At 44.7% G+C, this 14,712-nt stretch overlaps 1 protein-coding gene across 1 annotated transcript in view; it reads right to left on the reverse strand.

Annotated features, from left to right (window-relative positions):
• Positions 1-4,131, reverse strand: part of VGLL1 (vestigial like family member 1) — a 28,617-nt gene extending 24,486 nt beyond the window's left edge. Inside the window, exon 1 of the mRNA XM_032841407.1 lies at positions 4,033-4,131. The gene's annotated coding sequence lies outside the window, so the exon portion shown is untranslated. The remainder of the gene's footprint in view (positions 1-4,032) is intronic.
• Positions 4,132-14,712: the final 10,581 nt, after the last annotated feature.

Genomic DNA, 14,712 nt, shown 5'->3' on the forward strand with positions numbered 1-14,712 from the left:
TAGATACTTATTTACTTATTTTTAGTGGTAGGGACATTGGACTGGGAAGCAAGGATCTGTCCCTCGAAATAGATCTGCAACCTTAGGGAAGGTATTTCTCCTTTCTTTGCTCCTTTAAAGAGAGAGTACTCTATTAGATGGTCTCCAAGGTTTTCTACAGCTATGCTAGTCTAAGTAAACCAAGGATGTGAAACTCAAAATGGTAGAAAATTCACCACCTGGAGTGCTTATTTTTGCGTTTTTCAAAGGCAAGTGCTCAGTTCCAGTTCAAAGTGATGGAGAGAGTTCATGTATTTCATCTCATCTTCCTTCCAAAATGCCACTAAAATACCAGAAGAAGTATAAAAGGAACAAATTCAGAGCAGTACCGGGAGACCAGAAAAGGTGTCACTAGTAGACCAGAGAAATGTAATGGCTGATAGTTATTCAGTGTTTCCAATGGGCCCCCCACAGCACTCAGCAATTTACATGTATTAAGCCATTTAAATAAGTCTACAAAATAGATAGTATTATTATCCAAATTGAAAGATGAGTAAACAGAGGGGGTGGGCGAAAAGGGGAAGGGGATTAAAAGATACAAACTTCCAGTAATAAAATAAGTAAGTCGCCCAGGCAATATAGTTAATAATATTGTAACGACACTGTGTGGCGACAGACCGTAGCTAGATTTATCACAGTGATCACAGCATAAGGTATATAAATGTTGCGTCACTATGTCGTACACCTGAAACTAATATATTTTTATGTCAATTACACTTCGACCAAAAAAAAAAAAGAAAAGAAAAGAAAAGAAAGAAAAAAAAATGTTTGCTGATGCCAGGGTTAGCCCAATGAGGCAATATCAACAAAATAAAATTTAACACCGTAAAAACAATTAGCAAACAGAGCCACGGAGAGGATGGGTGTTGTTGTCCAAGCCAAGCAGTGTAACTCTAGGGCTGCGTGCTAAAGCGCTGTTAACATGACCTTTCAAAAACAGTAAGAAATTTCTGGAAATCCTAATGCAGGACCCACACCCTGCTAGTGCAAGAATAAGGAAGGATATGGGAGAAATGATTATGAATCTTCCAAATAGAGCCCCAGAAAAAGCTCTGAGTTAGTAGGGGCTAGAGTGAGTCATGGAGCAGAAAAGCAGAGACGTTAGTTAAAGGTCTGCCAAGGCAAATGGGCCTTTCTCCAACTCCGTGCACAGTGTCTTGCTGTAGTTTTCACCCCTGGCTACCGCCAGTGAGAACAGCTTTCTAAATAAAGCACTTCTTGTGCCCAGAGAGGGGACCCAGCATGGACTCTGTGATTGGAGAGAGGAGGGAGTGCCCAGGTAACTGGGGGGCGGGCCGGAAGAATGTCGAGACAAAAGGCATCTTGGCAGAACAGTGACATCCCCTGAAGCTCTTATGCGTCTGGTAAGACCCTGCAACCTGTTCCCTACCCGTGCTTCATAAATGGGAAGCCTCCGGTGGGCACGATCCCAACCACTGCCCTGCGTAGCTCTGCCCCATTCCGGAGAGAAAAACTGCCAGGTGAACAGTGACCTTCACAACTGCAGAGGACCCCGAACCAACCAACAGCGTGGCAGAGAAAAACTAAGACAAAGGAGCAAAACCATTGAATTTTCAGGGAAAAGTTAATGTGGAAAGCATTTTAAAAATTCAAATCAGTGTCTTCAGAGAGGTCCAAGAGAATATTGCATTCATAGAACAAAGTCAGTCGGCTATGAAAAAGAAGTAACCAAGAGAGTGAGACAGAGTTCTTAAAATTGGTAACATAATTGCTGAAATACGATTAGCAATGGACATAACCAGCAGTCTGTTTTAGTAACTTGGAAGCCCAAGTCCTGGAGATAGGTGAAACAATCGGTACTATAAAGTACACGGGGGCGGGGCAGGGGGATGCACCTGCGTGGCGCAGTGGGTTAAGCCCCTGCCTTCGGCTCAGGTCATGATCTCAGGGTCCTGGAATCGAGCCCCGCAGCGGGCTCTCTGCTCAGCAGGGAGCCTGCTTCCTCCCCTCTCTCTGCCTGCCTCTCTGCCTACTTGTGATCTCTCTCTCTGTCAAATAAATAAATAATTTTTTTAAAAAAAGTACACAGGGGAAAGGTTCTTTATTATTTATTTATTTATATTTCTTTTTTAGAGAGAGAGGGAGCAGGGTAGAAGGGGCAGAGGGAGAGGGAGAGAGAGAATCTCAACCAGGCTCCACGCCCAGCACAGACCCCAACTCCAGGCTTGATCTCACAACCCTGAGATCACGACCCGAGCCAAAACCAAGAGAGTCGGATGCTTAACCAACTGAGCCACCCAGGCACCCTGAAAATTTCATATTTTTAAGATTTCAAATCAGTAGAGAACAGATTGATTCATCAATTGATGGCATTGAGACAATTGCCAATTCACTTGGAAATGAATCAAGTTAGAGGCTTATCCTAAACCTCCATTATCCCCTTTCTCTTCTGCTTCTACTTCTCCATCTCTACTCTTTCCATCATCGTTCAAATATGCCCACATATCTCTCCATTCCTCTGTTCCCCTTCAGCAATACTTCCTGAACTTGTCCGTGGCCGGTCACTATCTCTGCTTCCCTCCCTTTCCTTTCACTCCTAAAACCTCTTCTTAAGGGAGACTGAACGTATTTGCACACTGTTGCTCTGAGTGGTGGTGTGAGTGCTACGCCTTCTGGAGGGCAATTTGGCAGTATCAGTCAAAATGTAAAATACACTAGATTTATGATGCAGGAAAGCTACTTTATGAAGCCTATTTTAAGGAAATACTAAAAAAAATGCAAAAATAAACTTGCATTTAACAAAGACAGAGTTTTAATTTTAATGTTTCATTTTTTTTAAACGAGGCTCCCTATCTAATATGAGGTTTGAACTCACGACCTTGAGATGGAGTCGCACGCTCTACTGACTGAGCCAGCCAGGCATCCCAAAGACAGATTTCAGATTTATAACAAGACAATCCCGAGGCAACTACAAGCTTTCTCCGTGATGCACGCCGTTCATCTGCATGAATCTCCACAGAGACTGATAACACTGTTGGTCTTTGCTTAATTTAAAAACAAGACAAAAAAAAATAAAAATAAAAACAAGACAAAAAAACCAAACCAAAACAAACAAACAAAAACAAGACAAAATTAGAGGCATCTGGGTGGTTCAGTCAGTTAAGCATCTCCCTTTTTGGCTCAGGTTGTGATCCCAGGGTCCTAGGATCCAGCGGGAGCCTGCTTGTCCCTCTCCCTGCCACTCCCCCGCTTGTGCTCTCTCTCTCTCTCTCTGTCAAATAAATAAATAGAATCCTTAAAAAAAAACACAAGACAAAATTAAACCAAACTAAAGAATGTCCATCGACAGGGAGGTACAGCAAAACTCTCTTCATCTGATGGGCAGGGCCTATGGCTATTAAGGAAAGGTTTTCTGGAGGAGGTGAAGTGGATATTTATCTAAAGTATTTATTAAAATTTTATTAAATTTTATGGTAAGAAATGAAACATGGTCATCATGTTCCTCCCCTTTTCCCCTTTTATAAACGAGTTAGGGAGCACCTGGCTGGCTCAGTGGGAAAAGCATGAGGCTCTTGATTCCAGGATCGTTAAGTTCAAGCCCCGTGTTGGGTGCAGAGATTACTAAAAAAATATATATATATTCTTTGGGGCTCCTGGATGGCTCAGTCCATTAAGTGTTTGGCTTAGGTATGATCCCAGGGTCCTGGGATCGAGTCCGACATTGGGCTCGCTGTTCAGTGGGGAGTCTGCTTCTCCCTCTCCCTCAGTCCCCGACTCATGTTTGCTCTCTTTCTGTCTCTAGTGCTCTCTCTCAAATAAATAAATAAAATCTTTAAACATAAAGTAATAATAAAAATAATTTTAAAATAAAGCAAAAAAAATACACTTAAAAAGAAGTGTTACAAATGAATTAGGATTCCCATCATCTAAATTCACAATTCAGAAATAACGAAATCTTCACTCACCATATTTACTTACTACAACTAACACATCCATTAAGATTGCGGAAAAAAAAAAAAAAGATTACTTTACCTGAAATCAGTATTTCCTTGGAATGGTGGCCAGCACCATGGATGCGTTCATTACATTTATGTTAATAGTCAGTGTCAGTTGCCACATGACCAACTTAGTTGTAGCTGCCAAGGCCACGAAAGAAACGCCCTTCAACTCCTCCTGGGTTTGGCATGCCCCAAACTTCTACATTGTTGCGGTTCACATACCTCTCCAGTGAAGCTTTTCCTGACCTCCTCCCCAGAGAAGGGATCTGCGCTTCTTTAGGTCCCACTGGTCTCAGCTCAGACTCCCAGCAAGACCAGCAGCAGGAGTGGCACCTGGGAGCTTGTCAGAAATGCGGAATCTCAGACTCTGCCCTAGACAACTGAATCACAGTCTCTGGGGAGCGAGTCCAGTGTTCCCTAGTCCTTTGGGTTTTACATGCTAATGCTTAAGAAGCACTGACCTGAGAGCACTTCACCAGAGCCTCGACAGTCTCTGCCCACAAATGAGGTCATGTTGACATTAGTGCGCAAAGGATCTGAGCTCCCTCAATCACCCCTATTTGCAGGACTCCCAGGTCCTTTCCCGGTCTGCTTCTTCCTCCCCCCCCACCCCACCCCCAGTATCTCTGGGAGTCCCGAGGGTGTGCTCCTCCCTGCACCAGAAGCGATGGGAGGCTGCTGCTCGCCTCTGTAGGGCCAGATCTCCACGGCTATTCAGCGCGCGACTTTTAAGCAGACAGTTATGCACAATCCACTTAAAAGCTAGTCCCGTCCCCAAAGTGAGCGAAAGTACAAAATGTGTTTTGGCCTGGTAGGGTGACATGAGAGAACTGCTGGACATGAGGCCGGGCTCTATGTGATGTTGGCCACTGGACAGCCCGCATCAATCCACGGAAGTGGCCAGCCAAAGGCTGCTTGATTGCATCCCTCCCACTGAAATAGCCTACCCTAGGGCTTCAGCTCCACGATTATTCTCTCTTCTCCCGCACCTCCCTTCCTCCCTTCTGCAGCATCCCAGCAGCATACAATGTGATTTAATATAACCCACTTAAAAAAAAAAAAGATTTCCCGCGCTGATCTGGCAAGTAAAAAGCTTGGAGCCACCACTCTGTCCTAACAGCGAGCAGAGAGCTGAATCAACTGAAAAATTAACAACTCTTCTTAGAGATTCACTAGAGAAGGGAGGTCACAGAGCACACTGCTGCTCTGAAAACTAGAGAGACGGGCAGACAAATGCAGAGAGTCCCAACTTACTGGAGCAGAAAGCTCCAAGGGAAGCAGCGCTGGGCAGGAAACCCTGCCGTGTAATTGACACATGGCATAATTGACACATGGCTGGAGGCTGGACCTGAGGGAGACCAAAAACTCCAGGGGAACCCAGTCATCGGTGGAACCCCACAATTCTGTGAGGTGTAGCTCTTGGAGATTGATCAGGTTCTCACACTGCATATCTAAGAAAAATCCCACCTCCTGCCTCTGGCAGGGGGAGGGGGAGACTAACCACTTTGAACACATCAGAGCATCCTGGGTTCTTTGTTTGCTTTCTGTTTTTTCTTAACAAGGTCTGCCCTCCAGAGAAGCAAGTTATTAGGGTTTTCATCGGAGCCTAACTGACCTGGGGGAAGGGAAAGTTGACTCTTGAACAACGTGGGTTGGAACCACACAGGTCCACTTACACATGGATTTTTTTTTTCACTAAATACTGCATTACTGGAACTGTGTTTTCACTTCCTTACGACTTTCTTTTTTTTTCTTATGATTTTCTTAGCAACATTTCCCCCTCTCTAGCTGTGCTTTATTGTAAGAATACAGTTTATAATACACATTTTATAATTTTAATATTTTAACATTTTAATACACAGTTTATAATACACCATACAAAATGTGTGTTAATCGACTTCATTTTGTTGGTAAGGCTTTCGGTCAACAGGAGGTACTATTGGTTAAGTTTTGGGGGAATGAGGGGTGCATGGCCTGCTCAGTCAGTGGAGCAAGCGACTCTTGATCTTGGGGCTATGGGTTTGAGCTCCACGTTGGGTGTGGAGATGACTTAAAAGAACGTGAAATCTTTTTAAAAAGAAAAGACAAGAAGAAATTACGAGACATATGAAAAGGCACAAAACAGTTGGGAGACACAGGGCGAACAGACCCAGAGTCAGATATGGAAGGAATTTTGCAAGGATGAAGACTCCTCACCCAGGCGCCTGGCTTTAAATATCATCTCTATGCTGAAATCTCCAGCTCTGACTTCAACCAGGAGCTTTAAAGGCATATCAGATTGCCGGTTTGGCATCTCCTACCGATGTCATATAGACATCTCAAACCATGTGGCTGGGACGGAAGCCCTCGGTCCTCCCCTCCTCGAACCCATCCCTTTCCCAGTCTTCCCTCCTACAGCCAGGAGCACCAGTAGTCACTCACTTGGCCAGGACAAAATCCTAGAAAGTCATCTTGATTCTTCTCTTGCTCTCAATCCCCACACCCACTCCATCAGCGAGTGCAGTCACCTCTACCTCCAAACTATATGCAGAATGAACGCAATAGTTTCTTGCCATATCTACTGCTAGCTATCTCGTCTGAACCACCATCATTAGTTACCCGGACTCCTGTCCTCTCCTCCAATGTTCTCCCTCTTTCCATTCACAGTGATTTTATTTTATTTTATTTTATTTTATTTATGTTTTTAAGTAATGTCTACACCCAATGTGGGGCTTGAACTTATGAGCCCAAGATCCAGAGATGCACGCCCTACCAACTGAGTCGGCCAGGTGCCCTACAATGATCTTTCTGAAGTATAAACCAGATCACGTCGCTCGTCTGCCTAAAAGCACAAAAGCCTTTCTCTTGTACAGTCTGTTTGCTATGGTGTGTGTTTCTTTGGTGGGAATTACAGAATAAGCAAATAAGCGATAGGGGACTGATGTTGTAACACGGAAACTGTGTTGGTTCACATGCTGTTTTTCTAGCGTGGCAACATTCGAGGCCATCTGTGGCAAATTTCCTCACCATTTTTATTTATTTATTTATTTGACAGAGAGAGAGAGATCACAAGTAGGCAGAGCAGCAGGCAGAGAGAGAGGGGGAAGCAGGCTCCCCGCTGAGCAGAGAGCCCGATGCAGGGCTTGATCCCAGGACCCTGGGATCATAACCCGAGCCGAAGGCAGAGGCTTAACCCACTGAGCTACCCAGGTGCCCCAAATTTCCTCACCATTAAAAAGAAGGCCTTCTTTTTAATGGTGAAAAAAAAGAAGGCAATAGAGGAAGACCCCCAAGCAGAAAGCAGGAAATCTACAGAGACCTTCCTTAGCACTAGTGTGGCTGGCTAGCTTACTGGTTTCAATAATGGCTATGGTCCCTTCCATGGGAAGCTAGCTCTCGATGCTGTAAAGGGTATAAAGGTAGAGATGTAAAGGGTATAAAGGCATATCTCCCATGTTAAAGTGATGAAAAAACAACAAAGCCTATGTCCTGGGTTGTTTATTTAATTTCAATCAAAATGGTCTCTATTAGGAGGGAAAGCCCTCCAGGATTCCACTGTGGAAGAGGAAGCTGACCCAAGGTTGAAGGCTGCCAGGGATTAACTGGCTGGGATACAGGGCACAAGGACCATCAGAGGTAAAATACCTCTATCAGAAATACTATTATTATAGGAAGTGGCCTTGCTCTTCTTAATGCTTTGGTTACCCTGTTCTATGGTTTGTTTGTTTGTTTTTAAGATTTTATCTATTTATTTGACAGAGATCACAAGTAGGCAGAGAGACAGGCAGAGAGAGAGGAGGAAGCAGGCTCTCTGCTGTGCAGAGAGCCCAATGTGGGGCTTGATCCCAGGAACCTGGGATCATGACCTGAGTTGAAGGCAGAGGCTTAACCCACTGAGCCACCCAGGCACCCCCTGTTCTATGGGGTTTGAAGTGGTTTATCTTAACCCTACGTTTTCCCTAAACCCTATTATTTTTAGCAAACGCTTGAGCAGCATGCCAACTTTTTCAGAATCATCATTATAAGAGAAACACCTGTACCTACAAAACCCAAGCTTCTTAACGCCCTCATTCCACACACTGTCACTACCTCCAGAATGTGTCCTGAACCCAGTAATTTCTCACCACTTCCGCAGCTATGACCCTAGTCCAAACCGCCATCTCCACTTGCCTGGACTACCAAAACAGCCTCCTGTCTACTCTTTCTTCCAGTTCATTCTCTACACAGAAGGTAAAAAGACCCCATTGAAACATCCACTCTGTTTACAAATCAGCTCCTGGGGCGCCTGGGTGGCTCAGCCGGTTAAACATCTGACGGTTGATTTCAGCTTGGGTCTTGTTCACAGCATGGTGAGATGGAACCCAGCATCAGGCTCCATGCTCACCCAGAATGGAGCCTGATTAAGGTTCTCTCCCTTCTTCTCCCTCTGTCCCTTTCCCTTAAATGAATGAACGAATGAATGAATGAGCAAATGAATGAATATATAAAAATTCACTCTGTAATGGCATCCCATGCCATTCCCAACAAACCCAGGCTCTTTCCACGGTTCTCAAGCCATGCCTCAGAGTCTTTTTGTTTGTTATTTTCTCTGTCCAGAACCAACTTCCCCAGCTCTTCACGTGGCAGCTTGTTTTTCATCATTTAAGTGCATGTTTCTCACACATTTAAATGTCATCACCTCAGCAATCATCCCTTCTTAGCACTCTGAGGAATGTTCTCTCTACAAAATCATCAGTAGCAAATTACCCTGATTTGATTTGTTTCCAGTACTATCTGAATATACCTTTTTTAAAAAAAGATTTTTTAACATATTTGAGAGAGAGCGAGCATGAGCAGGGGGAGGGGCAGAGGGAGACGGAGAAGCAGGCTCCCCACCGAGCAGGGAGCCGGATGCTGGGCTCCATCCCAGGACCCTGGGATCAGGACCTGAGCCAAAGTCAGACGCTTAACCAACTGAGGCACCCAGGCACCCTCTGAATTTATCTTTTAAAAATACATGGGTATGAGGCGCCTGGGTGGCTCAGTGGGTTAAAGCCTCTGCCTTCAGCTTGGGTCATGATCCCAGGGTCCTGGGATCGATCTCCGCATCAGGCTCTCTGCTCAGCAGGGAGCCTGCTACCCCCATCTCTCTCTGCCTGTCTCTCTGCCTACTTGTGATCTGTCAAATAAATAAATAAAAATCTTAAAAAAAAATACATGGGTAGGGGTGCCTGGGTGGCTCCATGGGTTAAAGCCTCTGCCTTTGGCTCGGGTCATGATCCCAGGGTCCTGGGATTGAGTCCCACATCGGGCTCTCTGCTCATCAGGGAGCCTGCTTCCTCCTCTCTCTCTGCCTGTCTCTCTGCCTACTTGTGATCTCTGTCAAATAAATAAATTTAAAAAAATTTTAAAAATAATAAAAATCACCTGTTCTTTTAAAAAAAATACATGAGTATTTTCTATTTCTCTCCCAATTCCCTCTTGTTAAACCCTCTATTCCCAGACCTAAAACAACGTCTGGCCCATAGTTTGGATTTACTGCATGAATGAGCAGATGAACTAATACTTCAGAAAGGTTTTTTTTTTTTTTAAGATTTTATTTATTTATTTGGCAGACAGAGATCACAAGTAGACAGAGAGGCAGGCACAGGGAGAGGAGGAAGCAGGCTCCCTGATGAGCAGAGAGCCCGATGTGGGACTCAATCCCAGGACCCTGGGATCATGACCTGAGCCGAAGGCAGAGGCTTTAACCCACTGAGCCACCCAGGCACCCCTGTTTTTTTTTTTTTTTCCTTTAAGATTTTTTTTCAAGTCATCTCTACAACCAGTGTGGAGCTGGAATTTAGTCCCATTATCTCTGTCATCATTCTGAGTGATTTCAACATCTACGTGAAACTGGAGATGAAGTTCACTGCTTTGGTATTAAGACAGTGAATTTGTGGGGCGCCTGGATGGCTCAGTGGGTTACAGCCTCTGCCTTCGGCTCTGGTCATGATCCCGGGATCCTGGGATCGAGCCCCACATCGGGCTCTCTACTCAGTGGGGAGCTTGCTTCCTCCTCTCTCTCTGTCTGCCTCTCTGCCTACTTGTGATCTCTGCCTACTTGTGTCAAATAAATAAATAAAATCTTAAAAAAAAAACAGTGAATTTGTAACAGAAATATCAGTAAATATATAAATGAAATACAGTCTTCTTGTCAACTGGTCCAAATCTCTATGGTAGCGTTGGTATCTGCATTTAAAGCTCTGGCTCTCATTTCTTCACTGTCATCAAAGATGAAGGTAGTTCCAGCGGCTAATGATAATGTGTCTAGTCAGACTGGATAGGACCCCAACGAGTTTGTAAAGTCACGGAATTTTGGTAAAATTTTCCTGTTTGCAGAGCAGGTAGAGGGAAAAAATGACAGGGAAGAAGACAGTAGGGAAGTCAGAGAATCAAGTAATTTTATTTTATTTTATTTTTAAAGATTTTATTTATTTATTTGACAGACAGAGATCAAAAGCAGGCAGAGAGGCAGGCAGAGAAAGAAGAGGAAGCAGGCTCCCTGCTGAGCAAACAGCCTGATGTGGGGCTTGATCCCAGGACCCTGAGATCATGACTTGAGCCAAAGACAGAGGCTTTAACCCACTTAGCCACCCACGCGCCCAGTCGTTTTATTTTTTCCTTAAAGATTCCATCTATTCATTTGAGAGAGAACACAAGCAGGGGAGACCGGAAAAGGGAGAAGCGGGTTCCCCGCTGAGCAGGGAGCCCCACACAGGGCTCGATCCGAGGACCCTGGGATCATGACCTGAGCTGAAGGCAGTCGCTCAACTGACGGAGCCACCCAGGTGTCCCCGAATCAAGTCGTTTTAGGAATCAAATCAAGGTATTTTCCAAAGTAAATTGTACATAATTCATTTAAGAAAGACATTTTAGGGACGCCTGGGTGGCTCAGTTGGTTGAGCAGCTGCTTTCGGCTCAGGTCATGATCCCAGCGTCCTGGGATCGAGTCCCGCATCGGGTTCCTTGCTTGGCGGGGAGCCTGCTTCTCCCTCTGCCTCTGCCTGCCATTCTGTCTGCCTGTGCTCGCTCTCTCTCCCTCTCTCTCTGACAAATAAATAAAATCTTTGGAAAAAAAAAAGAAAGACATTTTATATCCAGTAAGATTTTAGGAAATGTGGATTCCATAAGCTCCTCTCTGAGAGGTCCTAGTGATTGTTAGAAAGCTTCACATGTCTTACCAAGACCTTTTGCTATAATTCAAACCCAGTTTCCCATGAAGATAACTAAGAAGAATATAATAAAACTGTACTAATATAATCTTTATGTCCCCAAATAGTGATTAACTCTACCAGTGAGCCTTGTATTTTCCAAATCTTATCTCATTGGTTTAATATTATAGATAATTGTTATTACTCCCCTTGCCTTGCTCTACTTAAACTTCTGCACATTTCTCGAAAAATGTGGGGCTCCTCATGGAATACAACACAGACAGGATGATTATTCCCAAATCTGGAAAGGTATTTGTTGTCTGTTACATGCCAGTCACTGCCGTAGGCACTGGAGAGACAGCAGAGGCCAGGAGAAAGCCTGGCTGTCATGGAGCTTGCATACTCCTAGGGTGAGGGGAGGAGGGGACAAATAAACATATAAGTCAGATAGTGTTAGAGTGTGTAATTGCTCTGAAGAGGCTTCCACCGTGGAGACATGGAGAGGGAGCTGGGTAGAGAGGAGGGGCGGGGTACCATAGATAGGATGGTCAGGATTTCTAAGTAGGTGAGACTTAAAGCGGTCTGAAGGATGACAAAGACACAGCTTGGCTGGGGCAAAGGCATCCCAGGCTGAGGCACGTGCAAAGGTCCTGAGATCAGGATGAGAAACAGCTAATCATGCCACTGAAGAGTGGTGTGCTAGGGAGAGTCCCACTGCAATGAGTCTGGAGGGGTAGGCCGGCAAGGGCTCTCTGAGCTTCATGGGCAGGCCACAGTAAGGAGTTTGGATTGTTTTCCAAGAGCTACTGGAACACAGTAATGGAATGCTATCGGGGCATTATAGGCAGTGACTGGAAATTAAGGAAATTCATCGAAGGGGACAAGAGTGCAAATGGAGAGCCCAGCTCAGAAGCTCTCTGATGGCTGATGGTGCTCCCTGCTACTGTGGCAGGAGGGGGACGTGGGGGGAAGTATTCAGAGTCTGGCTGCTTTTGGATTTAGAAGCCCCAGCAGGGCTTGGGTGTGGGGGTGAAAGAGACCGAGAAATCAAAGACGATTCCTAGATTTTTGGTTTGCACAGCTGGGCTGCTGAAGCGGGAAGACAGACTGGGGAGAAGAACAGGATTGTTTACTTCAACACTGAAACCACCAGGAATGGTAACAAGGTAGTGACGAAGCCAATGAACTTCTTCACTGATGATGAGTGAGAGTGTGCAAGTATGTCCATAGCATAAATGAATTCATTCAACAGCTATTGAATGAACCTCTATTATGTGGCAGGCACTGATCTAGGCTCTGGAAATGATATTGCTGGACAAATGCCACATTTCTGGGGGGCTGCCTTGTCCATGCCTAATCCTGCCTTTATCCCCACCGCCCTACCTCCTCTAGCATGTTAACGGGCATGCAGTAGCCTAATGTCTACTTGCTAATTGATTGAACCAAATTATATTAAACAGATGCTTACAGTAAGTGTAAATACACTAAACCAATAGTCTAACACTACTAGTATCTCAGTATGTGATATCAAGTGCAGCAGAGAGGGAAGAGTGATATCAAAAGCATTGAAGTAATATATACATTTTTTAAGATCCTAATCTATAATTTCTTAAGAATCCCCAATAAACCAAAGCTTATGGGTGATCTGGCTGGTTCAGCTGGTAGAGCATGAAGCTCTTGACCTTGGGGTCCTGAGTTAGAGCCCCATGTGGGGGCTGTAGATTAAAGAAAAGAAAAGAAAACAAACAAAAAACACCCCAAAATTTACATTGCTTAAAAGCAGGATAAAATATTTTGAGAAAATAAGAGGTCAAATTGTCACATTTTCAACTTTAGACATATAGCTGAGTCTAGAAATTTGACATTGGTGCTGCAGGTTTATCATCACTATTATTTAAATCTAATTTCTATGCAAAAGTTGGAAGTAGCAGATCAAAAAAATGCTTGTTTATTTTTAAGCAGATTAAAAAAAATTTTTAGTAACCTCTGTACTCAGTGTGGAGCTTGAAATTATGGCCCCCCAGATCAAGTCACATGCCTCCCCCCTCAACTGAGCCAGTCAGGCATCCCCAGGTTTTATTTTTTTCATTCCAGTATAGTTAACATACAGTGTAATATGAGTTTCAGGCGTACAATACAGGGATTCAACACTTCCATACATCACCCCGTGCTCATCACAAGTGCGCTTCTTAATCCCCCCGCCCCCTCCCTCTGGTAACCATCAGTTCTCTATAGTTAAGAGTCTGTTTCTTGCTTTGTCTCTCTCTCTCTCTTTTTTTTGCTCATTTTTGTTTCTTTTATTTTTAAGATTCTATTTATTTATTTGACAGAGATCACAAGCAGGCAGAGAGGCAGGCAGAGAGAGGGAAGCAGGCTCCCTGAAGAGCAGAAAGCCCGATGGGGGGCTCGATCCAGGACCCTGAAATCATGACCTGAGCCGAAGGCAGAGGCTTAACCCACTGAGCCGACCAGGCGCCCCTCATTTTTGTTTCTTAAACATCAGTGGAATCATATGATATTTGTCTTTCTCTATTTCTCCATTCATGTCATTGCAAATGGCAAAATTTCATTCTTTAAAAAAAAAGAGAGATTTTATTTATTTATTTCACAGAGAGAGAGAGAGAGACAGCAAGAGAGGGAACACAAGCAGGGAGAGTGGGAGAGGGAGAAGCAGGCTTCCTGCCGAGCAGGGAGCCCGATTTGGGAGGGCCTTGATCCAGGACCACGGGATCATGACCTGAGCCACCCAGGGGCCCCAGATTTCATTCTTTTTTATGGCTGAAGAATATTCCATTGTATTTATATGTTATACACACACACACACACACACACACACACCGGCTCTTCTTTATCCATTCCTCAGTCGATGGACACTTGGGCTGCTTCCATATCTTGGCTACTGTAGATAATGCTGCTGTAAGCATAGGGGTGTACGTATCCCTTTGAATTAGTGTTTTTGTATTCTTTGGGTAAATGCCCAGTAGTGCGATTGCTGGGTCATAGGGGAGCTCTATTTCCAACTTTTTGAGGACCCCTCCGCCGTCCTGTTTTTCCAGAGTGGCTGCACCAGCTTGCATTCCCACCAACAGTGGAGGAGGGGGTCCCCTTTCTCTGCATCCTCGCCAACACCTGCTGTTTCCCGTGTTGTTTTTAGCCATTCTGACAGGTGTGAAGACATGCTTTCTGCTTAGAGCTTTACTCTTCTCATATCACCACTGCTATTTCAGCAGAAGCATGAAGAAGCAGTGGAAATGCTGGCAGTGGCCAAGCCCCCTCGGTGCGGCGGCCCCTGGAACTTTCCTTACTCAGCCCAGGACCAGCAGCGCACCTTACTGTCATGGTCTGGAAGTTTCCACAGAGAATGGGACTACGAACACGTGCTGCCCTGCTTTTGGTCTCTGTGTGCGTGTAATGCATCAGACATCCCACGACGGCGGAATCCTCTCGGTTCCGAATGAAAAGACACATCTGTGGGACTCGGTTTCTAAGTTTACCTCAAATTAAACTTCAAACCACGAAGTATTTTTCTCAAACAACTGTTTCTCAAACAGCCGTGATAACTG

Source organism: Lontra canadensis, unplaced genomic scaffold (assembly GCF_010015895.1).
Source record: "Lontra canadensis isolate GAN:19392208 unplaced genomic scaffold, GSC_riverotter_1.0 scaffold123, whole genome shotgun sequence".
NCBI lineage: Eukaryota > Metazoa > Chordata > Mammalia > Carnivora > Mustelidae > Lontra > Lontra canadensis.